At 41.5% G+C, this 24,546-nt stretch overlaps 1 pseudogene; it reads left to right on the top strand.

The window, feature by feature from the left end:
• Nucleotides 1-10,480: 10,480 nt before the first annotated feature.
• LOC136373414 (uncharacterized) lies at nucleotides 10,481-12,989 on the top strand (annotated as a pseudogene).
• The last annotated feature ends 11,557 nt before the right edge of the window (nucleotides 12,990-24,546 follow it).

The following is a 24,546-nucleotide window of genomic DNA, read 5'->3' as shown; positions in this document are numbered from 1 at the left end:
GTGGTTTGATAATATTACTCACAACCAGTTTGGCTGGTACATCAGAATGGTCTGTTATACAGATACATTGCTACAATTCCCCCTTCTTTTTTCTTGCACCAACTAAACTCTCCCCACTGCATTCTCTGCCAAGTGAACCACCAACTCCACAATGCATGAAATAATACAAGCAACAAAACAATGACTACTATTAACAACAAAGCTCCCTTTGTAATATCCTCCAAACATCCAGTGATTCCCCACCCCTCAAACCATTCATCCAAACCCCAGTCACCAACAGTCAACTTCTTCATGCCATCCTGTAGTTGCTTAAGTTTTCTGCGAATGGATGCCGAATGGTCAGAGAGGTTTACACAAAACCTTCCTTCAAAATTTTCACACCCGTGCCTGTGAGCTAATAGCAAAACTCTATATAACAGTTCTATTTTACAGTGTGTTGTGTTTAATACTATCTATGTCAGTGAGCATCTGATCCAAACCAGCTGAAGTTATATTCCACTGCTCAGCTGTCCACCATCCCAACCCACCAAATGTAGTCAAAGCTTGAGCAGCAACAACACCTGGAGTAAAGACCGATGCCACCATTCGTACTGGAGCGCCCTAAGACTTTATGTGATTGCCACAATCAGGTCCCAAGTTTGTGATTGCTCCTTTAGTTCTCCTGCCATGTTCCACTCTCCAAATTGTCTGATCCAGCAACTCGCCCCTGCTAGGAGCAAACATAGCCAGTCTCCCCAAGCAACAGGGTTCACCAAATGCACCACTCGGGACCACGGGCCATGCCCCATCTCCACAGACCAAAAGGTAATACCCTGGAATGAAAGAATGTGGAAACATTCCCACAGCTGCACCCTCACCAGCACTTCCAGAACAAGTTCAACCATGGCAATACTCAGCCATGTTCTGATACCATGGAAAACTGGGGTCAAGGACAACACCATTACCCCTGGGATGTGAGACTAGGCCATTGCCCATATGTTCTGCTGTTAAAACAATTTGCATCCTATTAAGGCTATTACTGGTTATCTGTTAAATACTGGACAAGATACATAAAAAACCAACTACAATCAACCAAACTTATTAAATCAAATCATGTCACTGACACAGGGTCTCACAGCATGAGAAAAATAAAATAATGTCCAAGTAGTTGAGACTCAGGAAAAGGTCCATTAGCTGAAAATGTTGATTCTTGACATCATTAAATGTCTTTTTAGGAACCTGGAACAGGAAACAGCTGAAGAAGGTTAGTAGGAACACTATACCATGATGGTGACATAAGGCTTTTCTTGACTAGTTTCCTCTGTAAGTCTCTAGACACATCCATCTTCTGGCAGTCCTACTTTTGCTCCTGTTCCAATTACGAAGGCTGGGTGGTGGTGAAGTCACTTCTCACTGGACCTCATTTTTCTCAGAGGCAATTGATGCCTGATCAAATGGATAGATGACTACTTTTAACCTGTTAATGATAAAAACACATGTACCTCTTCTCTTTAAGTTAATGCATCAATTGGAAAATATTCTGAAAAAAAATCTATACTGATAAAGTGGATTTCCCTTAAAAGCCTGGAAACTCTTTTGGGAAACATTATGCAGCTAGGTTACAAAGTGTTTTTTCACTTACTTGTTTTCCAATTGCATGTAGATCACAACCAAAAACTTGGTAGATCTGAACAGATAAAGCCTCTGGAAGATATGATCTGAGCTCAAAATCGAAATTTAGATTTGATAACTCTTTTTCCATATCTCTAACATAACTATTACATTATTCAGAATTATCCATTGTCTAAAGTTCTGATGCACATCTTGCATTATTCAGCCTTCTTAAGCCACTAAATTCCCACTTATTCCCCCCCTTCTCAGAAGAAAATTGAGGAATATGAAAAAATAGGGGGTAAGCTAGAGGAAGGAAGGTAGATATTACCTGATGGAAGAGAGCTGGTATCAAAAGAATATACCAGGAAAATTCTGAAAAGTTTGCATCAGCAAACACATTGGGGAGCACAGGTTCTAGCAGAACATTTTTTGAAATTATTTGGATGTAAAGGAATCTATGAATTGGCTAAACAAAAAGTGCATGGGTGTATGATCTGCCAGAGGGTCAATCGAGCTAGATCCAGACAAACAGCTTTAGGAGGACACCCGGTCGCCTATCGCCCGTTTAAAAGGATCCAGGTGGATTTCACCAATTTACCTAAGATACAGCAATCAGGACTGCAGAAAAGGGTGGATGCAGACTTCCAGAGTGAAGAAGGTTGAGCCTCAAGGCACTGCCCCGAAGTGGAGAGTGTCCTCGTCTCCTGGAGACTTGAAAATCAGATTAGAGCATCCCCACAAATGAACAGAGGGGATCAGATAAGTTGTATAAAGCCAGATTGTGAATATTTCCCCTTTCTTTACTTCAAGTGTGTATACTGTAAACAGATTTAGATTGCTCATTGTAAAGGGTGCGTAGATATATCGCCTGTTTAAAAGGGTCCAGGTGAATTTCACGGATTTACCTAAGGTATAGTAGTACAAATTTTTATTTGTAATAATGGACAAATTAGCCCACTGGGTGGAAGCCTTCCCTAGGGCAAGAACTACAGCTGAAACAGTATCAAAGGTATTACTAGAAGAAATTATCCCACGCTACGGGATAGTGGATCATATTGATTCTGATCAAAGAACACATTTTACCTCCAAAATTATCAAACAAACTGCAGAAGCCTTCGGAATCCGATGGCAATATCACACCCGTGGCACCCTCAAAGTTCAGGGCAAGTAGAAAAAATGAATCAAGCATTAAAAGCCCAACTATGCAAACTAATGATAGAAACAAAAATGTCTTTGGTAAAATGCCTTCCTCTACCTCTTTTTAACATAAGAACTATGCCTCATTCAAAAACAGAATTGTCACCATTTGAAATGCTTTATGGAATGCCTTACAAGCACAGAATGCCGTTTGGGCATCCTCAAATAGAGGATACCCAGATTCAAACATTTCTAATTACCATAAATGGGAATTTGCAGAACCTACGAAGAAAGGGGCTCATTACTCAAAGCACCCCTTTGGGGTTTGCTATCCACAAAATAAATCCCGGTAATGAAGTTTTGGTGAAAACCTAGAGGAAAGTCTTTCTGGCACCTCATTGGGAAGGTCCTTTCACTGTCCTTCTCACCACAAATGCAGCAATCAGGACTGCAGAAAGAGGGTGGACTCAGACTTCCAGAGTAAAGAAGATTGAGCCTCAAGGCACTGCCCCGAAGTGAAGAGTGTCCTCATCTCCCGGAGATTTGAAAATCAAATTACAGCATCACCATAAAATGAACAGAGGAGATCAGATAAGTTCTAAAAAGCCAGATTGTGAATGTTTCCCCTTTGTTTACTTTAAGTGTGTATACTGTAAACAGATTTGAGTAGCTCATTGTAAAGTGGGGCGTTGACCAAGCGAGCTGTGTACTAACTGTTTAGAAGAAAAACAAAAAGAGACTAACTGTTTATTAGTAATTGACACTAACTTGGGTCTACTGGAGTTAAATTCTCCAAAGTGGTATTTAATATATAAAAAGAAAATAAAAGGAAAATTTGTAAGAGACAGTCCAAAGATCCCTCATCTGCCTCATGACCATCATCAAGGACCGAGACTGAAACCCCTAAAAGGACTCTGAAACCCCAACACAGGAGTGCTGGCCTGGCTGAGGTGGGACATTTGCCAACTGTTGCCTACAGGTGTGTTCAATGGAAAAACCTGGCACGCGTTTCCATCTGAACATCAGAACCTGAGCAGAAACAATGGGCAAGTCATGGTGAATTGACTGCACTTCATGACGGCTGTACCGTTCCGAGTTAACACTGCACTTGCTGACGGCTGACCAGTTCCGAGTTCTCTAAATGAACACACCGTAAAGATTTCCCCGCCTTTTGGCCAGCTGCCTGTCGCTTTGGAAAGGACTATAAGGACCCCTAAGTTAACCAGGGACTTTGAGATCTCCCCACAGAAGAAGATGGATCTATTGGCCGGACCACAAGGATTTCATCTCTCTGTTGGTAGCTATAACCATCCTCTCTTTCTCTTTTCTCGCTATCCTTTGTTTCCCTTCAAATCCTTCTATCGCATTTCATGTTGGCACTAATAAAAGTGCATTTGTTTTGATGAATACTGAAATCCCCTCTGTGTTGTTTTTTGCACTCTGAGATCAGTTAATGAACCATCACGATTCCCACTTGCATTAGCGGATCGTGACACAATTAAATGCAGAAGCCCAAGTACTCAATGTTGAGTGCTGAAGGACAATCAAAGTACCTTGCTACTCAGATACGGTCAGGTTGTCCCAGTGGAGTGTCTTTAAAGGAGATTTGTTGTTCGGACCAATAGGACCCCAGAAACATACGCCTGCTGCTAAGAAGATGGGCTACCCCGCCATGGACCGCTACCCCGTGGGCAAAGGAAAAGACAGAGGAGTATTGTAGTAGAAAGTCCTCATAGTCCTGAGCCTAATCCTGAACCAAGCGGGGGGACTCCATCCCAAGAATTCGCAGAGGCTGACCCCCATAAAGGAGTGTAAACCATGCCTAGAGATTACGCAGAAAAGACAAGCAAGGAACCTGAAGTATCAAACACAGTATAATTGCTCAGGAAATAGGAGAAAGGAATATTGTTTCTTTAATGGCACTCAATTTAAAATTTGCAAATCAAAAAAGGGGTGGTGTGCCATAACCCGAAGGCAATTACTAAAGACCGGCAGTCCAGGACACATAGAATTTACAAATGGGAGACAAAAAAAATGCCAACTATCCCCGTTTGTGACCGATGTAACCGGACTGTGTAAATAGATGGGAGAAAAAAATCTACTTTTCTGGAGTACTACCAAATCAATAGACTGTGTTATGATAAAAATAAATTAGAAATGCGTACAATAGGTGGAAAGATGTATTGACTACAAAAGAACTTAAAACATGAGGGTAGAACACTTTCAAAAAATGAACCCATAATATTAGATCTCCTTAAACAAGATGATGATAGAACATGCTTGCAATTTGATAAGACCTTCTGTTTTTTTCAAGAAATGAAGGAAGGCTAGACCCTGAAAATAAAATTCAAATGTTAAAAAATATATATCCTTCCAAAAAATACTCTGAAATAACACAAGAAGAATGGAATAAATATGATAAATCCAAAAATGATTGATAAATAAAAAATTAAGGCTTATGAAACACGAATTTAATGGGTAAATAAAAAGGTGGGGAACTGTGGTAAATATAATGTATGAATTTGTGTATAAAATATTGTATCAAAAGTTTAGATTATTAAAAGGCTACTCGAGGGCATCGCCAAGATTCCAAGGCCTATTGTACAGCTGTGAAACCACAAAATCTGCAACTGAAACAACAGGGCCAGACTAGAGATGGCCCATTCATCAAGGATGGGATTCCACTTCATGGCTGCTCAAGACCTGATATCAATCTTAGTGGTGGAGGATCCGGAGGATGATCAAATCAGCACCCCAAAGAAAGAATCCGGGAAGACTCTTCAATCGTCTTTTCACAATTGCAGGAACCCCTTTCAAAACCTTACTTGGAAATAAATATGAATATTCAGACTTTCAATAGACTTAGCCTCGGGACAAATAAACCGTATAAAAACATTACGCCGAGACCCAGCATTTGTGGTCAAGGTTGGACGGCACCTTTGCTGCTGTTACCCGGTCCACCCAGCATTCAATCCATGTTGTCCAATTTTATTGTAGCCTTTCAATTTGATTTTAGAAAAATTGCTAAATAAATTCTTTTAATTTGAATTGGCTTCTAATAATTTATAACAATCACCTTTCATTGCAGGCTTCAGACAAGACACATCAGCCTCAAGTGAAGGTTCGGGGTGCAAAATTTAGTCACCAAGCAGTGGGAAGGTCCCTATGACCTTATTGCTTCAGGGCACGGATATGCTTGTGTATCCACAGATACTGGGGTATGCTGGGTATCTGCGAAGTATGTTCGTCCTGACCTACGACCGCAAAGGCAGAATCCGGCCGACAGGCAAGCTGGACACCGTGACCAAAATGAAAGGCAGCAAATGGATGAACTATCGAGTGACGACTCAGATGCAGACGACGCGAGTGTTCACTCCGATGGTCCCTCCACAAGCAGAGACTGAACATTGTTAATTTTTCTTTTTCCTTTTCATTTTTACTAACGCAAAAAGGGTGAGATGTCGCCCTGATTTTCAGCCGTCTGATTTGTTTTACATTCTTGTATTGGAGTTCTCGCACATTGAAACATAAACAAAGTAGATTGTTTTCGCATTCCTCTCTATGATGGACTGCTGGTTTGACCACTGGGGTCAGAGGGGTGTTCCTCTCATCCCCCAATCCTTGACCAAATCCCAAAAACTATATAAGTTGGGATTCCCAAAAGAAAGCCCTTCTTTTTCTCGCTCTCAAGTTGACCGGTGAGTGTCCTTTTTGTGTCCTCTTGTGACAATGGGGCATTTCCCATGGGGTCTCTCAAATTGTTAGAGGATGCAGCCTCCTTTTTATTCTAATTTCCTCGCCATATTTCCCTCTCCCTTTCCCCATTGTCTGAGGTACTTGAGAGATACAGGCTTCCTGAATCGCCTAATATAGACCACCTTCTAATGTGCATCCCTCCTCCTCCCCTTTCTTTTTCTTGGTATTTCTGTTCTTTTTCTCTAAGTCCAGAAATTTAGCATGGCCTTGGGTGAGCAACAGTCTGTGTCAACTAGTGGAATTCCTTTGGGATTTATGATTCCTTTCATTGCTTCTTTCACCTATCAGTATCCAGCTTTATCTACCATCAGGCCCACAGTCTGTTTGTAAAGACACCTCCCTCTCATTCCTTTAATTCTGGCAAAACAAGCTGATGAGGAGTGTCTAGTTTGCACTAAAGTGAATTAGCTGGAGATTGAAAGGTGGGAGGGGACGACCTTGGGCTGCATGTCCTTTCCAACAGTGCCCGGTGGAGTTTACTGAAATGCCTCAAGCAGGAAGGCTTAAATATCTTCTGGTAATAGTGTGTCAGCTAACAGGGTGGCCAGAAGCATTCCCGACTGCTTCAGCAACCACGGGATCAGTTATTAAGATATTTTTAGAACAAATAATTCCAAGATATGGGATTGTGGAAGCAATAGACTCAGATAGGGGAACTCGTTTTACAGGAAAGATCCTTCAAGGGGTTATGGCTACTTTAGGAATATAATGTGAGAGAAAATATGTGTGCTAATGCCTTTACAAACAATTTGATGGGTGTTAACATCTTTGAAAAGGATCTTAAAGTCTCTACTGATTTTGGGAAGCAAGTTTGTTGCAGAGAGGGCAGCTTGGCTACTGAAACAGACAAGGATCTGCAACAAGCCTGAACTATCATTACGATTTGGGATGGCTCAAATAACAATATGGCTCAAATAACGATATGTAGAACTCCGGTTCTTCGGAGGGCTTATAGCCAAGATTTATTGAAAGGCAGACTCTTTATGCAGTATTTCGGTAGAGTCAATAAGATTAATCATTTAGAGCAACACCTCTCGACTATTTCTTACAAGTAAACAACAAGTTAGAAAAACATCAGCTGCTAACGGTTTTCTACCTTCCAAGAATTGTTTTGATTCCTCCTTATGATTTCCCAGGCAAGAATGGGAGTGTAGCAATGTGTCTGTTGCCATTCTGATGCACCAGCCAAACTGGTTGTGAGTAATATTATCAAACCACCTGCAGTTTTGTTGTTAGAGCTCTCAGGAATTCATCAAGGTTACTGAGAAAGCAACAGGATTAAAAATAAGAAGAGAGACTGAGAAAATGTCTGCAAAAAATGTAAATCCTAGATAGGGGAAGCACAATGTGAGGATGGATGTTTGACCAATTGTGTAGAGAATAAATTGTTAGAAAGTTGATACAAAGTTATGTTATAAGTTAATAAGGATGGTGAGTTGTTGGTTGGGTGAGTTGTGTAAATCCCCTTACCGTCTGTAAGAGACGGTCCGAAGATCCCTCATCTGCCTCATGACCATTGTCAAGGACAGAGACTGAAACACCTAAAGGACTCTAAAACCCCAATACAGGAGTGCTGGTCTGGCTGAGGTGGGACGTCTGCCAAGTGTTGCCTGTAGGTGTGTTCGATGGATAAAACTAGCATGCATTATCCATCAGAACCTGAGCAGAAACAATGGGCAAGTCACAGTAAATTGTACTTGCTGACGGACCAGTCTGTCTCTGTACTTGTTCTTATTCGATCAAAATGAACACACCATATTGATCTCCCCACCTTTTGGCCAACTGCCTGTTGCTTTGGAAAAGACTATAAAAGACCCCTGAGTTGACCAAAGACTTCATGATCACCCCATGGAAGAAGACGGATCTATTGGCCCGACCACAAGGATTTCGTCTCTCTGTTGGTAGCTATACCCACCCCCTCTTGTAACAGTGTGTCTTTTTGGAGTGCAGCTACAGCCTTTCTAAATCCCAGTCAGCCTCTCCTAGAGAAACTGCTTAAGAAGTATTCAGGCAGCAATCAAGCTCACACAACCACACACATTACCAGGCTAGCTCAGCAGAGAGGCAGAAGGCTCCCAGCCCCAGATCAATTTCCAGCAAGCGTTTATTACAGTGTGCTGAAGGTGAACCCAGAGGCAAAAGAGAGCGAACATGTGGTTTTTCTTAGTTATATAGGGCCTCAGGTTCGTGGGTGGTACAAGGGGCAGGGCAGGGGTCAAGTGACCCTAGGAAAGAGAGGAACAGGACACCAACCCCCATAGCCAATGGGGAAACAGGGAAAGGGAATGCCATGGGGTGGGTGATGGACTTGCGAAGCCCAGGGAGAAGACTGCACAATATCTGCAAGGATCCATGGAGGAGAAGCCTTTTACATCTGAGGTATCCTTAATCTTCACTTTTCCAGGGAAGGACAGTTGGAAATTCCTTTAATGGCACGAAGGTCTACACACCCTCTTTCTCTTTTCTCTCTATTCTTTATTTCCTTCCAAATCCTTCTATCGCATTTGCTGTTGGCACTCAATAAAGGTGCATTTGTTTTGATTAATACTGAAATCCCCTCTGTGTTGTTTTTGCACTCTGAGACCAGTAAAAGAACCATCACGACCCCTGCTTGCATTAGCAGATCGTGACACCGTCAGGTATGCCCCTCCTCTGCTCCTCTCTCCTCAGAGACAGTGAATCATCCGAAACCATGAGGAGGAGGATGACATCACCTAGTATTCAAATGCTGAATTCCCATGGGACTTAGGGGAGAGGGAATTCATCTAATGGAGACCCCTAAAAACAATGAGCCACAACCCCCCGTGCAGGTAAAGAGCTGAAGTAGCACTTCTAACCAGAAGGGACACAGGATGACATCAAAGCTCTAGTCAGTACTACTCGCCTTCGTCACCCTAACCAAAGTGAGTCAGGAGTGACATGGTGTCAGAGTCTGTCCAAGGATGTGATATGCCTCACGACTGTCTCCAATGATTGAGGACTGAGACCCCAGACTCTGAAAGGAGCCCCTGGCCTGGCTGAGGCAGAACGTTTGCTGAGTCTCAGAGGACTGGTATGCATCTCCATGAGAATGGAGTGCAAGAACAATGGAACTGGTCACAGTGGACTGAGCCAAGGCTACTTGCCCAAACTGGTCTGTCCATACCAGAGTACAGACATGTACGGTGTGCAGCTTGTCCCTGAGCACCCAACCTCAACATAGGTGGCTCCTGCTTTGGCTCTGTGCCACTCGCTTTGGTTCCCTCCTTGACAAACCTATAAAAACCCTGGAGACCCCCACTCACTTTCGTGAACACCCCACTGGAGAAGATCGCGTCTATAGGCATCTCGGCCTCGAGGACTCGTCCCTCCACGTTGGTAGCTATAATCCCCTTACCCTCTTTTCTATCTTTCTTACTATTCTCTATTTTCTCTCCCACTATCGCATTTTGGTGGCACTAAATAAAGGTGCATTTTTTGTTGAATAAACTGAGTTGTCCCCTGCTGTGTCTTTTGCGCTCTGAGATCCCTAAAACGAACCATCAGGTTTCCCACATATGTTTGTGGACCCTGACATTAAATTGGCGTCACAGACAGGATCTTGATAGACAGAGGAGTTGTGGGTTTTATATAGTTTGTAACAGGGGAAGGACCCTTGTCTCAGCCACACCTAGCACGCCACTTCGGTGAGCGCTGTTAGAAAGCAAGGGGGGTGAGGGAAAATTCCCGCAAACTGTATACACCTAGGTGAAAACATTCCCTGTCATCAGGATGTCCTAAAAGATCTCATTGTGCAAAAGATGGGACTGTAGTTGGGTTTTTGTGTGTGTGTGTGTTTTGGGCTGCTTGGTGTATTTGAGGAGACAACCGAGTTTTAAGTAACTAAGGAGTGCATCCCAAGCAGTTTTGGTCTCCTCACCCATTCCAGGGAAGCCAAGGGAAACACAGTTTTAGCTGTGCCAGTGTGTAACTTTAAGAATACCTCCCTGAGAGTGGTTATTGTCCCTTCACCAAAATGACTGAAAAACATGAGGATGCATTTTTGGTTTTGTTAGCAAAACATGGTGCTAGACCTTCCCCAGCTGGAGAAGGGTGGGCACAGAATAATTGGTTTAATTTTGAAAACATTGTAGATAGAATATATTCTTTGCAACATGATGCTAGATTCAAACTAGGCAGAAATAAAACCATTCTTTGCTCAATTTGAGGGGCCTGTCTGTTGGCAGCCATAGAAACCCATCTTAAACGGGTAAGTGAAGAAAAAGCAATAATAGACTCCCTGCAAAATTTGGTAGAAGCTCTGCAAAAACAATTGGAACAGAAAGAAAATCAGATTTATTTGTTGCAGATTTCCCTTGCAGAAGGGCAAAGTAAAAACTTAAACCCTGTAGATTCATTTAAAGAGATAGAAGGAAAGGAAACATACAATATTAAACAAATATACCTCCAGAAAGAATTAGTACACATGCAAAATTGTGGGGAACACTGTTGCTCCAACTTGAGACCTCTCATTAAAACAGAATATAACTATATAAATGAAGAGGATCATGATCCCCACATAACCACCAAAGAAATACCATACACAGCCACTGAACTAGCTAAATTAAAGAAAGAATACTTCCGCCTCCCTAGTGAATCAGAGACGGAGTATGTTTTTAGAGTTTCACTCACTGGAGGTGACCAAATTAAATTAAGTGAACAAGAAGCAAGTGGCTATTGGGGACATGGAGTTTTCTTAACAACAGGAAATACACGTGCTCCATGGTCCCTGACACAGCATGCAGCTTACTGGGCAAGGGGACTAAACCCCCTTGAAAGGGGCGACCCTCTGGCAATTGTTGGCACCTCAGACCAACTCCTAGAAAACATCCACAAAGCTGCATGCTTGCAAATGATACATGAAAGAAAATTATTCTCTGGCTATGAGTCACCAATGCAACAGCCTGTCAAACCTGAAATTATGACCCCTTTGATTCGAGGTTTGCCAGAATCACTTAAATCAACAGCAATTCTCCTTCAAAAAACAACAGCATCTATCACCCCGGTAGATAGGCTTGAAAGATTTCTTGGACATGCAAGTGATCAAACTGGTTTTACTGACTCCACTGACTCCTCGCCTTTTGCTACTCCCAGCACACAATCTAAAAACAGTCATAAAGTTTGGACATGGAGTGAAGTAGCAGAGGAGTTAATCAGTTACAGCAGAAAATATGGACCAGTAAAACACTCAGAGGACAAACCCGAAAAACCCAGAGGAATCAGACACATTGCTTCCCCTAATGAAAAAACAGAAAGGGGAAAACAAATCTCTAACTGGCAGCAGTTGTGGTTGCTAGGGCTGAAAAGGGGAGTGCCATGAGAAGTAATGGACAAATTGCCTTATGATAAATTGGCTAAAATAATTTCTAATTTGCCCTGTCCCAAACCTATTGTATTAGATTCACCTGACCAACAACCCAGCGCACCTCCTCTTCCACCAGCCCTGAGCAACAAGCCACAACATTCCCTTATACAAGTTTTAAACAGTGAGACTATTGACACATGGTCCCTGACACAGCATGCAGCTTTCTGGGCCGGGGGAGGTAATGCTTTGGAAAGGGGAGACCCTTTAGCTATAGTTTGTACCCTTGGCCAACTTTTAGAAGATGTCCACAAAGCTGCCGGCCTATGGGAATGGACTGCTTCTCAGGAAGAAGCAATGCAATTACTGATTTTTGAAGCAACTGGTCACCAAGCCCTTGGCCCTATTCATCCTACAGATCCTTTCCAGGTGAAATGGGGATTTGCCTCCTCAGGGTTGTCAGTACACATATGGCAGCGGGGTCCTGAGGGTCGGACACGGCCTGTTGGTTTTTATTCCCGTGGTTTCAGAGATGCTGAAAAGAGGTACACTACCTGGGAAAAAGGCTTATTTGTGGTTAGCCTAGGCCTCATAGAAGTGGGGAAAATTACACAACAACAACCAATTGTCTTGAGAGGTCCTTTCAAAGTTATTAAGTCAGTCACTGCTGGGACCCCCTCACCTGATGTGGTGGCCCAGAGGGCCTCAGTAAGGAAGTGGTATGCTCAGATTAAACATGATTGTAACATCTTCTCAATAACTGAAGGAGCTGTGAAAAACCTAGCAACACAAGAAGCAGGAAACTTGGATGGCATCCAAGACAAACCTGCCTCAGTCATTACTCCTCCCTTTTCCCCTGAACAGTCAGCAAATCCTTGGTTTACTGATGCTTCTGCTTTTTGCCCAACAGCTCCAAGCGTAATTCCCTCACTACGAGGACCAAGTGATTCCAACAGTCCAGCATGTTACCCTGGACAACCTGTTTTGGTGGACCTCCCTACTGTAGGGGAAGTACCACTAGTGCTAAAAACCCCTTTGAATAAATACACATGGGTACTCTTTGATGCTCTAGAGAAAGAGTATCAAATAAATAAACGCTGGATAATTTCCATCATTCTAATTTTCTGCCTCCTGGTGGCAGATTCTGTTGTGCTTACTTTTCACAGAACTCCGAGGGACATGAAGGCTATATAAACCATGATAAATATTTTAAACAGGAATTCTAAACAGTATTGATTAATGAATAAATTGGTTGCCACAATTAGATATTTGACCAAATTACAACTACTGTAGTTGTCCTTATTGATCTTGGGAACCTAATCAGTGGCTGTTATCAAACATATTACCAAATTGGGAAAAGGTAAATGTAAATGATCACAAATTCATAATTGATGCACTTGATGTTGCACAAAACATCTCCTTGGCCCTCAGCTGCATCCAGGCACAGATTTGGATGCAGACAGTTGTTACCTCAATCATAAGGGAAGGTGAGGAAGGCATCTTTCCAACTGAAATTTGGAAAATAATTTGGGACAATGCAGATGATTTTGAAAGGGAATTCCAATCCTGGTGGAACTTGGTGAACTTTACCTGTAACCCCAATACCAACACAGTTACAGCTTTTGTGTTAACAATATGCTATGCTTCAGTGCATTTGATATTCCCTATCATTGCATTAGGTATGAATCATGATGGAGCTATTCTCTATCCTTCTGAGCATAGAGAATGGGCCCGTCAAATTGGGGAAAAATGGCAAACTGTCAATTTAGAACATGCTAACGAAGCTTCTGAAACAGTGCTTGTGTGAGGACTGCTCTGGGAATACACAAGTCTGAGAGTAAGACAGACTTAATTAGCATAACTAGTCTGGTGACTAGAATGCCCTGGCAAGGACAAACAGAACTTTGAGCTTATGAGAAGATGGGATTAAAACCTGCTTAAGAGAAAACATTCAATCAACCCCCTACGATAAAGATGTTGTATAATGCATGAGTTGCTTGTATGATCTTTTAACCTAATTATTGTAGTAGAAATTATTAACCTCACTGAAATGGTATAAAAGACTTGGAAAACCTCAGTAAAATCGAATTCTGATCATGAATCAGTCTTCTCGTCTCTCCATCAATCGCCGATAGACTGCTTGTAATGTAGTGTTTGTAGAAAATGTAATAGTGAATTTTAGGAATCTTTCAAATTTTTGTGTTTGCAATTTTATCACAATTACAGGATGTGATTTATTTTTTACACAGTCCCAGTCACATCCTATAACCTTTTACTATCCAATTTTACACTGATTGATCAGATAATGCCTACTCCCATTGGAATGAATCTAATTTTGATTAAGCAATTGTTGCTTCATCAGGACTTTATACAAATTTTGGAAGAGATCAAGAAAGACAGAAAACTTTAGTAACAGTCCATAATGATGTAAAAGAAATACGTTGTGTTTTAGAAAGGGTAAAAAAGGATGCCGAACACAGGTGGTAGGATACCCTTTTTGGATGGTCACCTACTGCTACAGGTATCTTGAAAAAAGTGTGTCATCCAATTGTTGTTCTTTTAATTTTGGTTTCAATTGGTTTTCTTTTGTCAGTTGTTTTATACATCCTAAATTGGAAAATGGTGAAGCACTTGACACACTTGACATCCATAATGAATGCACACAGTTTAGTTAATACCCCTTTTGCAAAAGACACTCCTAAATTTATTGACACAAGATGCACTACCAAAACAGTGAGAATTAAGCCTGCAAAAGCAAATTAATTTGAAATTGTTTGTTGTTTGTTTTGATTAGTGTTGTTTGTTTTAGCTATGTTATGTTGTAGTTAAAATTAAGATTTGTTTAATTTTAGGGAATTTTGTGATTTGTTTTGATTATTTTGAAGAAAATAGTTTTAATCAATTTATATTGATTGTTTATTGTTTATGATTTTTTGATATTTGTGATTTGTTTGATGGTTTTGAAAAATTGTAATCAATATTGATTGATTTTGTTTTGCTTTTTTTTTTTATTTTATTTTTCCTTTTCCTCTTTCTCTCTCTCTCTCTCTCTCACTCTTTACTGTCTTTGTTTTCTGGGATATATGCTACAACATTGATGAGTCCTGAAGACATCATGACAACGCTGCAGACCCTTGCTAGAAGGAGAACCTTTTTTGTCAGTCATGAGTCACGGGGTGGTGTCAGAGTCTGTCCAAGGATGTGATATGCCTCTCGACTGTCTCCAATGATTGAGGACTGAGACCCCAGACTCTGAAAGGAGCCCTGGCCTGGCTGAGGCAGAACGTTTGCCAAGTCTCAGAGGACTGGAATGCATCTCCATGGGAACGGAGCGCAAGAACAATGGAACTGGTCACAGTGGACTGAGCCAAGGCTACTTGCCCAAACTGGTCTGTCCATACCAGAGTACGGACATGTACGGTGTGCAGCCTGTTCCTGAGCACCCAACCTCAACACGGGTGGTTCCTGCTCTGGCTCTGTGCCCCTCACTTTGCTTTGCCTCAACATAGGTGGCTCCTGCTTTGGCTCTGTGCCACTCGCTTTGGTTCCCTCCTTGACAAACCTATAAAAACCCTGGAGACCCCCACTCACTTTCGTGAACACCCCACTGGAGAAGATCGCGTCTATAGGCATCTCGGCCTCGAGGACTCGTCCCTCCACGTTGGTAGCTATAATCCCCTTACCCTCTTTTCTATCTTTCTTACTATTCTCTATTTTCTCTCCCACTATCGCATTTTGGTGACACTAAATAAAGGTGCATTTTTGTTGTATTGAGTTGTCCCCCGCTGTGTCTTTTGCGCTCTGAGATCCTAAAACGAACCATCAGGTTTCCCACATATGTTTGAGGACCCTGACACATGGGGACCCTGAACCTGAAACCAGTAGGTGTAGTGGCATGGACTTCCGTGAGGAAGGAAGATCCAGATCTGCCAGATTACAAAGCTGTCCTCCTCCACGCCGTATTGGGAGCAGCAGTGGTGTGCGCACACCCCACGGGCCGCTTTCTCAGACTGTTCCTAATAAAGCTAAAATCACTAAGGAGCTGGTCTCCTAGCATTCATAATGTTAAAAATGCATATTATGTAGTTGGCTTTTCGCAAATATTAAAATTACTCCCATATGTATAATTATACTGTATTATATTTTATTAATAGGAGTTTAGAAGGATAATGAATGTGTATTTTTTGATTATACCAGAGAGTTTAGACTGAGGGTTTTTTTGTGGGTTTTTATCTCTTCTTTGTAACATCTAAACCACCAAGCCAGAAGTTATGAGAGGGGAGGTCACCTTGTGACCCTTCATAAAAACCTGTTAACTTTCTGTTTTCTAATTCAAATGAAAAAAACCAGAGAACCTCAGAAGAAAATTTACACCCATGTAACCAGACTGAGTGGAGCCACCCACAAAATAAATCTGTTAGATAAGATAATCGGGAACACTTAAAACTGATCAAAAGAAGAATGTTTGATTCATATCTATTGAATATTCAACACAGCACTCCTTAATGATAGAAGTCCTAAAAGGGTGAGGTGGGCTTCAGGCAGACCTTGTGCTAAGCCCCCTCGGCCGAGAGGCTTCACTTATTCTGTCTCCTAATTTTTCTATTTTCTTAATTTTTTAACTAAACTTATAAATTATTTTTAAAAAAAGTGGACTCGTTTTTCACAATTTTGGAGCTTTTTCCGGGATATACCTCATCCCTGAAACCCCAGGAGGTCCAGAGTGAGGAGGGTGCCCCTGCCTGATTTTTGGCAGCCTTGCTTTGTTTGTCTTTGTGGGAATTAGAGATTAGAGGTCATATACCCAAAGAGAAAAAAAAAAAAAAAAAAAAAAAAAAAAAAAAAAAAAAAAAAAAAAAAAAAAAAAAAAAAAAAAAAGACAAAAACAGACAGAAAATCAAGTCATGAAAAGGTAAAAGGCTCCCTAAAACTGGAGTTTTTTGTTGTTTTTTTTTTTTTTCTCTGTAAAAACCTCGTGCACAAAGAACCTAAGAAAGAAAAAGGATTGTAGGTATTTCTTAGGGGAGCAGGTTAAAAAGGGGATCTGTGTGGTGTGTGAATGAGACACTGGCTGGGTACCCCAGACTGGTGGAGCAATTGTGGTAGCTTCTTATGCTGCGGTTTAGTTCTCTTGCGAGAGGGACGGCCAGTACGGAGGCAAAGCAAAAGATAAAAAAGAGTGAAAGTGACCCCTGGGTGGCTGGAAAAAAGCGTTGTAAAAACCCTGGGTTGCTGGAATGATCCCAGGGAGGGGTTGGACCCCTCAGGAAGGGAGCCAATAGTTTTCCTATACAATTCACTGGGAAAACAGGATTAAAAAAACCCAAAAAAACAAGTGGGGGATCCCTAAAGATTGTCGGATTGAAGGTTAGGTAACCTGAGAGCATCCGGAGAGTGGCCAAATATATGAATCTTTTTTTTTTTGCCAGATTGAGGAAAAACACAAAAAGGCTAGGGGTATAAGATTCAAGACACTTGGACTTTAAAAAAATAAAGCTGCCAGGTTGAGAGTCACTAGAGGTTTAGAGGTTTACAAAAGAGTGGTAATCCAAGAGCATCTGGAAGGGGGGTTAATTAAATACCTATAGGTAAATATTTCATGAGGGTACCATTTTCTTGTATTGTCTGCTTGTATTGTCTGGTTGTGGATGGGAAAGAGTGAGGAAAGAACAATAAACATAAATTGGGTAAGTGGGGGTGAATGAATGTATATGTAATATAAACCGCTGATTTAAATTTTTTTGGGGGGGGAAGAAGGTACATGGTATTGTACTGTTGAGAGAAAGAGTTTTCTGTGCTTTGGGGAAAGGGGGAAGGTGGTGTTCCGGCTGTTAGGGAAAGCAGAAAATAGAGACTAAGGGATAAATAGATAAAATCCTGAAAATGGGACAGAAAATCAGTAAAAATCAGGGTTCAGAATGTGAAAACTGAGATTCACTTTTCATGTAAATTTTAAGAAATAGGTTTAATAGAAAATAAGGCAATCAGGAGATAGAAAAAAAGCAAAGTACAGCTGGCCGGGTGACTTGGCATTTAGCCAAGTCCACACCATGCTATTTCAGAGACTTTCTTTAAATATCGTTTCTATTGTATCAATCTGTTGAATATTCATATTTTTCCTTAAACTAGTTTCCATATTCCAGGGAATGTTTTGCATGGCCCCTCCTTGGGTCCGCCTTTTTAGAGCATGCGTGTTTCTTGGCTGTGTCTTCATTATCACCTCCAGATTGGGCCTTGGTCCATGCTTTCTTCGGATGGGAGATGCTGATAGTTGGTGTATCAATAGCAGAGTCTTCTTTATATGTTCACTGGATGTTATCCCAGCCAAACAGACAGTTTAAGCATACTATATCACTACTACCACTATGCCTAATTTTCTTTACTAACAGCAGAAATAAAAACTTATATCCTTACCACAAAGTTATTAATTCTATAGTACACATCTTGCGAAAAGTCAACTTTATAACAGGCATTTATAACAAGAAAAAAAAGGAGAAAAAGAGTTGCCAGCAGAAATACTCCAAGATAGCCCTTTGGGGGTTTTATTAGCAAATTGGGATATGGGTCCTTGTACAAGAAAAAAAGACAAAGTAAAGATGATTCAGTACTGTATGATTGAATGGACAAAAAGGGAAATAAGATCTGACTACATTTATTGGCCTAGATATGGTTCTTTTTAAGGATGGATTTGTCAGGCTTTAAACATATATGTAAATTCAAAAGAACCGTTTAACCTGGAGGAAAAAAATATGCTGCCTGCTGGAGAGGAGACATGGATCCCATGAGGATGTTATAAATGATTAGAAGCCAATTCAAAATTTAAAAAAAAAATTATTTAGCAATTTTTCCAAAATCAAATTGAAAGGCCACAATAAAATCGGACAACATCGATCAAATGCTGAGTAGGCAGAGTGACAGTAACAAAGGTACTATCCAACCTCGACAACACACACTGGGTCTTGGCGTATGGTTTTTATACAGTTTATTTATCCTGAAGCTAAGTCCATTGAAAGTGCAAATATTCATGTATCTCTTTATTTCCAAGCGAGGTTTTGAAAGGGGTTCCCATAAGTATGAAAAGATGATTCAGGAGTCTTCCCAGATTTCTCCTTCGGGGTGTTGATTTGATCATCCTCCGGATCCTCCACCACTAAGATTTATATCAGGTCTTGAGCAGCCATGAAGTGGAATCCCATCCTTGATGAATGGGCCATCTCTAGTCTGGCCCTGTTGTTTCAGTTGCAGATTTTGTGGTTTCACAGGTTGCACAATAGGCCTCGGAATCTTGGAGATGCCCTTGAGTAGCCTTTTAATAGACCAAACTTTTTGATACAATATTATATACACGAATTTATCCATTACATTTACCATAGTCCTCCACCTTTTTATTTACTCAATAAATTCGTGTTTTATAAATCTTAGTTTTCTATTTACCAATCATCCTTGGATACATTATATTCGTCCCATTTTTCCTGTGTTACCTCACAGTATTTCTGGAAGGATAAATTTTTTTCTTTTACTTTATTTTCAAATTTTTCCAAGGCATCTGCTGCTCTGTTTCTTTTTTCCAACTTCATTAACCTAGACGTTTTGGAAAGCTGTCCAGTTTTTCCTTCAGCTAGTTCAAGGTCAGTGGGTAAGGCTGCAATTTGCATACCTTGTACTACTGAGTGAATCAGCCGAATGAAACGGGATTAAACAAGGTAGAAATATGATTCCGGCTATTGAGCATAAGATAAAAAAATACTACCTTTTTTTCACCAGATACCTTGCCCAAACAGCTGGTCCCGCCATGAGGCCTGAAGTATAGAATTCCATTTCTGGACAGGCACATGGATTACCTTTTTAATTTCAGCTGCCAATCCTCTTATTGTTTTTTCATAATCATTAATTTTCATACAACATTCTAATTCATAGGATTTTTCACAGACTCTCCCTTCTTCTGCCAATAAGTAATCGAGGGCCAATCTATTTTGATAAACAAATGCCCTCATCTGGGAGTGCTGTTTGGCCAGTAATTCCAAAGCCTCTGAGGTGTGGTTGGAGACTATTTCTACCACTGCCTGTAATCTTATCAGTCTGTTTAAAAGATAGATAGGGGTTCGGTACCCCCAACTCCCATCATTTGCCCAGGTTGCAGGACCATAATATTCTATTATTATGAATAATAATAATATTCTTATTCTTCTTCAGGCCATTCTTCTTCTCCCCATTTTTGACTTTTCCCTGCTAAAGGCAGTTCTTTTTTCAAATCTCTTTTTTGTCTGTCTAGGGTTTCATACAGTGGGGCCCCCAGCAGATTATTTTCTGTCCTGGATAAAATGAAAAAGAAGGGCCTAATTATTCTCCTTCTACTTTCAAGGTAGCTCACTATAAGCCTTCTTTCTACATATCCAGTAGATGCCATCAGGGGCTTTCCACTTCATGTTTACTTTTTCAGGCTCTTTCCAATACTCTCACAAACCTTCAAAGGACTGGTAGGGGTTAGCTCCAGGACTCTTATACCAATATAATCCAATTGACTCAAACCAGTTACAATTGTCCTTTTTCTTTTGGCTCCAAAACCCAGCTGGGGGTTCAGGCTGCCAGACTTTTGACTTGTTATTTGAATGTATTGCTAGGGTGGATATGCAGGGGGTGTAGCCTACCAACTCAGTGTATTCCTTACCTTCCCTGCTGATACAAATGGTTCCAATGATTCTTTTGTCTAGAATCCACCCTTCAGGTCTCTGAATAGTTTTTGATATCTGAGTATTGTCCCATTTTAGGAGTTGTTCCGGAGTTAAGCCCTCACCTTTCCATGGCCATTTTTCTGCTGATTTCAATCCTCCACACATTCGGCAGTTAGACAGACCTAATTCAGTGGCAATTTCCTTCATCAAATCTATAAATAGGTTCTGATTTGGAGCAGGTAATCCCCAGTCTTTATATTGTTTTTCCAACTGCTCATAATGTTCACTTAATGTTTTTAGTCTTTCTTGTTCAATTCTTTTTCTTTTTGCTTCTGATTCCTGTCTCCTTAATTCTTGTGTTAACATTTGCACCTTACTTTCAGGGTCGAGTCCTTCCTCATTTCTTGAAAAACAGGTCTCATCAAATTGCAAACATGTCCTATCATCATCCTGTTTAAGGAGATCCAATACTATGGGTTCATTTCTTGAGAGTGTTTTTCTCTCATGTTTTTAGGTTCTTTTCTACCCAATACATTTTTTTCATCCATAGTACACATTTCCAATTCATTTTATTATAGCACAGTCTATTGATTTGATAATCCCTCAGAAAAATAGATTTCTTTCTCTCACCTATCCACACAGTCCGGTTACATCAGTCACAAACGGGGATAGTTGGTATTTTTCCTGTTTCCCGTTTTTAAATTCTGTATGCTTTTGACTGCCCATCTTCAGTAATTGCCCTCAGGTCATGGCACATCACCTCTTTTTCTGATTCACAAATTTTATATTGAGTACCATTAAAGAAACATTGTCTTTTTCTCCTATCCCCTGGACAATCATGTGATTGATACTTCAGGTTCCTTGCTTATCCCTTTTGTGCAATTTCTAGGCATGGTTCACACTCCTTCATGGGGTCAGCCTCTGCGGGTTCGTGGGGTGGAATCCCCCTGTTTGGCTCAGGACTAGGCTCAGGACTACGAGGACTTTCTACCACAACACTCCTCTGCCTTTCCCTTCGCCCACGGGGTAGCATTCCGCGGCGGGGTCGACCATCTTCTTGGCAGCAGATGTATGTTTCTGGGGTCCTGTTGGTCTGAGCCGCAAACCTCCTTTTAAAGACACTCCACTGGGACAACCTGACCGTAGCTGAGTAGCAAGGTACTTTGATTGTCCTTCGGCACTCAACATCGAGAACTTCAGCCTCTGCATCCAATTGTCTTTTTATTCTCTTTTTATATATTAGATATCACTCTGGAGAATCTAACTCCAGTAGACCCAAGCAAGTGGCAATTACTAAGAAATGGCTAGTCTCTTTTTGTTCTTCTTCCAAACAATTAGTACACAGCCCACTTAGTCTACGCCCCCCTTTACAATGAGCAATCTAAATCTGTTTACAGTATACACACTTGAAGTAAAGAAAGGGGAAATATTCACAATCTGGCTTTATACAACTTATCTGATCCCCTCTGTTCATTTGTGGTGATGCTCTAATCTGATTTTCAAGTCTCCAGGAGACGAGGACACTCTCCACTTCGGGGCAGTGCCTTGAGGCTCAACCTTCTTCACTCTGGAAGTCTGCATCCACCCTTTTCTGCAGTCCTGATTGCTGTATCTTAGGTAAATTGATGAAATCCACCTGGATCCTTTTAAACGGGCGATAGGCGACCGGACGTCCTCCTAAAGCTGTTTGTCTGGATCTAGCTCGATTAACCCTCTGGCAGATCATACACCCATGCACTTTTTGTTTAGCCAATTCATAGATTCCTTTACATCCAAATAATTTCAAAAAATGTTCTGCTAGAACCTGTGCTCCCCAATGTGTTTGCTGATGCAAACTTTTCAGAATTTTCCTGGTATATTCTTTTGATACCAGCTCTCTTCCATCAGGTAATATCTACCTTCCTTCCTCTAGCTTACCCCCTATTTTTTCATATTCTTCAATTTTCTTCTGAGAAGGGTAAGGGGGATATTCCAGAATCCCCCCTTCCCTAACCTCAGGGATACTTACTGTGAGCAACGCTGCTCTTTTTGCCTCCTTGTCTGCCAAATTATTACCTCTGGTCTGGAACTGCACACCCACCTGATGTCCTTTGACATGGACAATGGAGATTTTCTTGGGTTCCCTGATTGCCTCCAGGATTTGCCTTATTATTTTCCCATGAATTAACCCTCGTCCTCGAGTGTTAAGTAAACCTCTCTCTTCTCATATTTTACCAAAAGTGTGTGCAATCCTGTAAGCATATTTTGAATTGGTGAAGACAGTGACTCTTCTTCCTTTTAATCTTCTGAGTGCCCTTAGCACTGCATATAATTTGCAAGCTTGGGCAGACTAATTTGTATTCAGAGGCCCTGACTCTACTACTGTCTTGGTTTGGGAAGATGGGTATCTGCCAGGGAAAGCTGGAGCTTCCCTTGGAATGGAGAATGTAAACCACGACCACCACCCTTTTTCCAATGATATTTTTTTCAGTTAAAAGCTTTTAGGCAAAAGATTTTGGAAATAGAAATAGCAGTTCTTTACTAGTATGTATAACAAAGCAAACAAACAAACAAAAAAACAGCTACAGCTTTGATAACAAACAGTATCAAGAACTTCGAGGACTTGGCTTCACAAAAAAACCCAGGGCAGTTTGGACTCGGTGCCTCTGCAGGATCCTCAGATCACCAAGCTGGGAACAGTGGAAAAGTCTCGGGCTGGTAGCTCAAGTGGAAGGATGTCCCGGCAGGCAGGGGCAGGGTGTCCCGGCAGGACAGGAGGGTGCAGGGTGACTCTGTAGCAGACGAGCAGTGCTGATGGAACCACGACAGTGGGGCAGGGCTGGCCCAGCTCTCGCAGGGCGGCAGAGGAGCTCAGAATTCCAGGGCGAGCAGATGATGGCAGATTTCCCAAGACTGGACTGCAGTGAAATTCTCCAGCAGGAGTACCAATCCAGCCATGCCTTCTCCCCCAACACCGAAAACCACAGAGCTACAGGCTACCTGAAGCTCTGTCCTTTACCTGCCTCAAACCCCCACCCTCCTTCAGGCTTCGACCACCCCTTTGTTTTGTTAAATTGTCTTAAGTACGACATATAGTCTCCTTGGTAACCTATGTGGAAAAAAATCCATTAGAGTAAAAAGGAACAAAACCTAACCCCCAACAACTACTTTCTCAGATTTGTCATCTACTATGGCATATCCTGATTTTCTTTTCCCCTCTATTACCTTTGCTGATTCATCTACAAAGCATTTTTTTCTTTCTTATAATTCTTTTTCTCCCAGGTCTGATCTTACCTTGGTTTACAGTTCCACCATTTCAGTGCAGTCATGAGGGGTTTCCCTCAGTGCCACTCCAAACAAAAACTGGGCTGGGTTCTGAGCACCTGTTGTCTTAAGTTCCAAACCATATGAATGCACCAAAATAGCCTCATACTTCAGGAGCCTGGCATCTGTGAGCCATTTATCTGCCTTTTGTTGCAGAATGCTCCTCACATTGTGTGGTGAGTATACTACCAGGGGAGCCCCAAATGTTACCTTTTTAGCCTCTTCCACCAGCAGAGCTACTGCTACAATGGCCATCCCCTGCTTACTGGATCCAAAAGCTTAGAAACATATCCTACAGGCTTCTTTCTTGGTCTCTGCCCATTCCTGAATTAAAACACCATGAGCAGTGCAATTGCTAACATCCACAAACAACTGAAACTGCCTTTTTACATCTGGCAAACTTAATACAGGAGCAGTTATCAATGCCTCCTTTAGTCTCTTAAATTCTAATTCATCCTGTTCAGTCCATTCCACCCTATCTTTGTTCAGTCTTTCATAAAGAAACTTTACCTTTTTACTATACCCTTAGCTTGTATAAGCTTACCACCAATTGTTATTAAAAATGGGCCAGGAGACCTGCTCCTTTGAAAAGCCATTATTAGTCAGATCTTTCAAGGGGGAACTCGAGGGGTCGCCTGCGCCATCGCCGCTCTCGCTCAGGCGCTGCTGAGGAGGAGGTGCCAGTTGAATCTGCTGCTCTCGCCGCAGAGTCGGGAGTTCCGGCCTCGCGGGAATCTCCAGGAACTCAACTGGGCTCGTGTAGTC

This window comes from Sylvia atricapilla, chromosome W (assembly GCF_009819655.1).
Source record: "Sylvia atricapilla isolate bSylAtr1 chromosome W, bSylAtr1.pri, whole genome shotgun sequence".
Taxonomy (NCBI): Eukaryota; Metazoa; Chordata; class Aves; order Passeriformes; family Sylviidae; genus Sylvia; species Sylvia atricapilla.
This window is presented reverse-complemented; position numbering and strand designations above follow the sequence as displayed.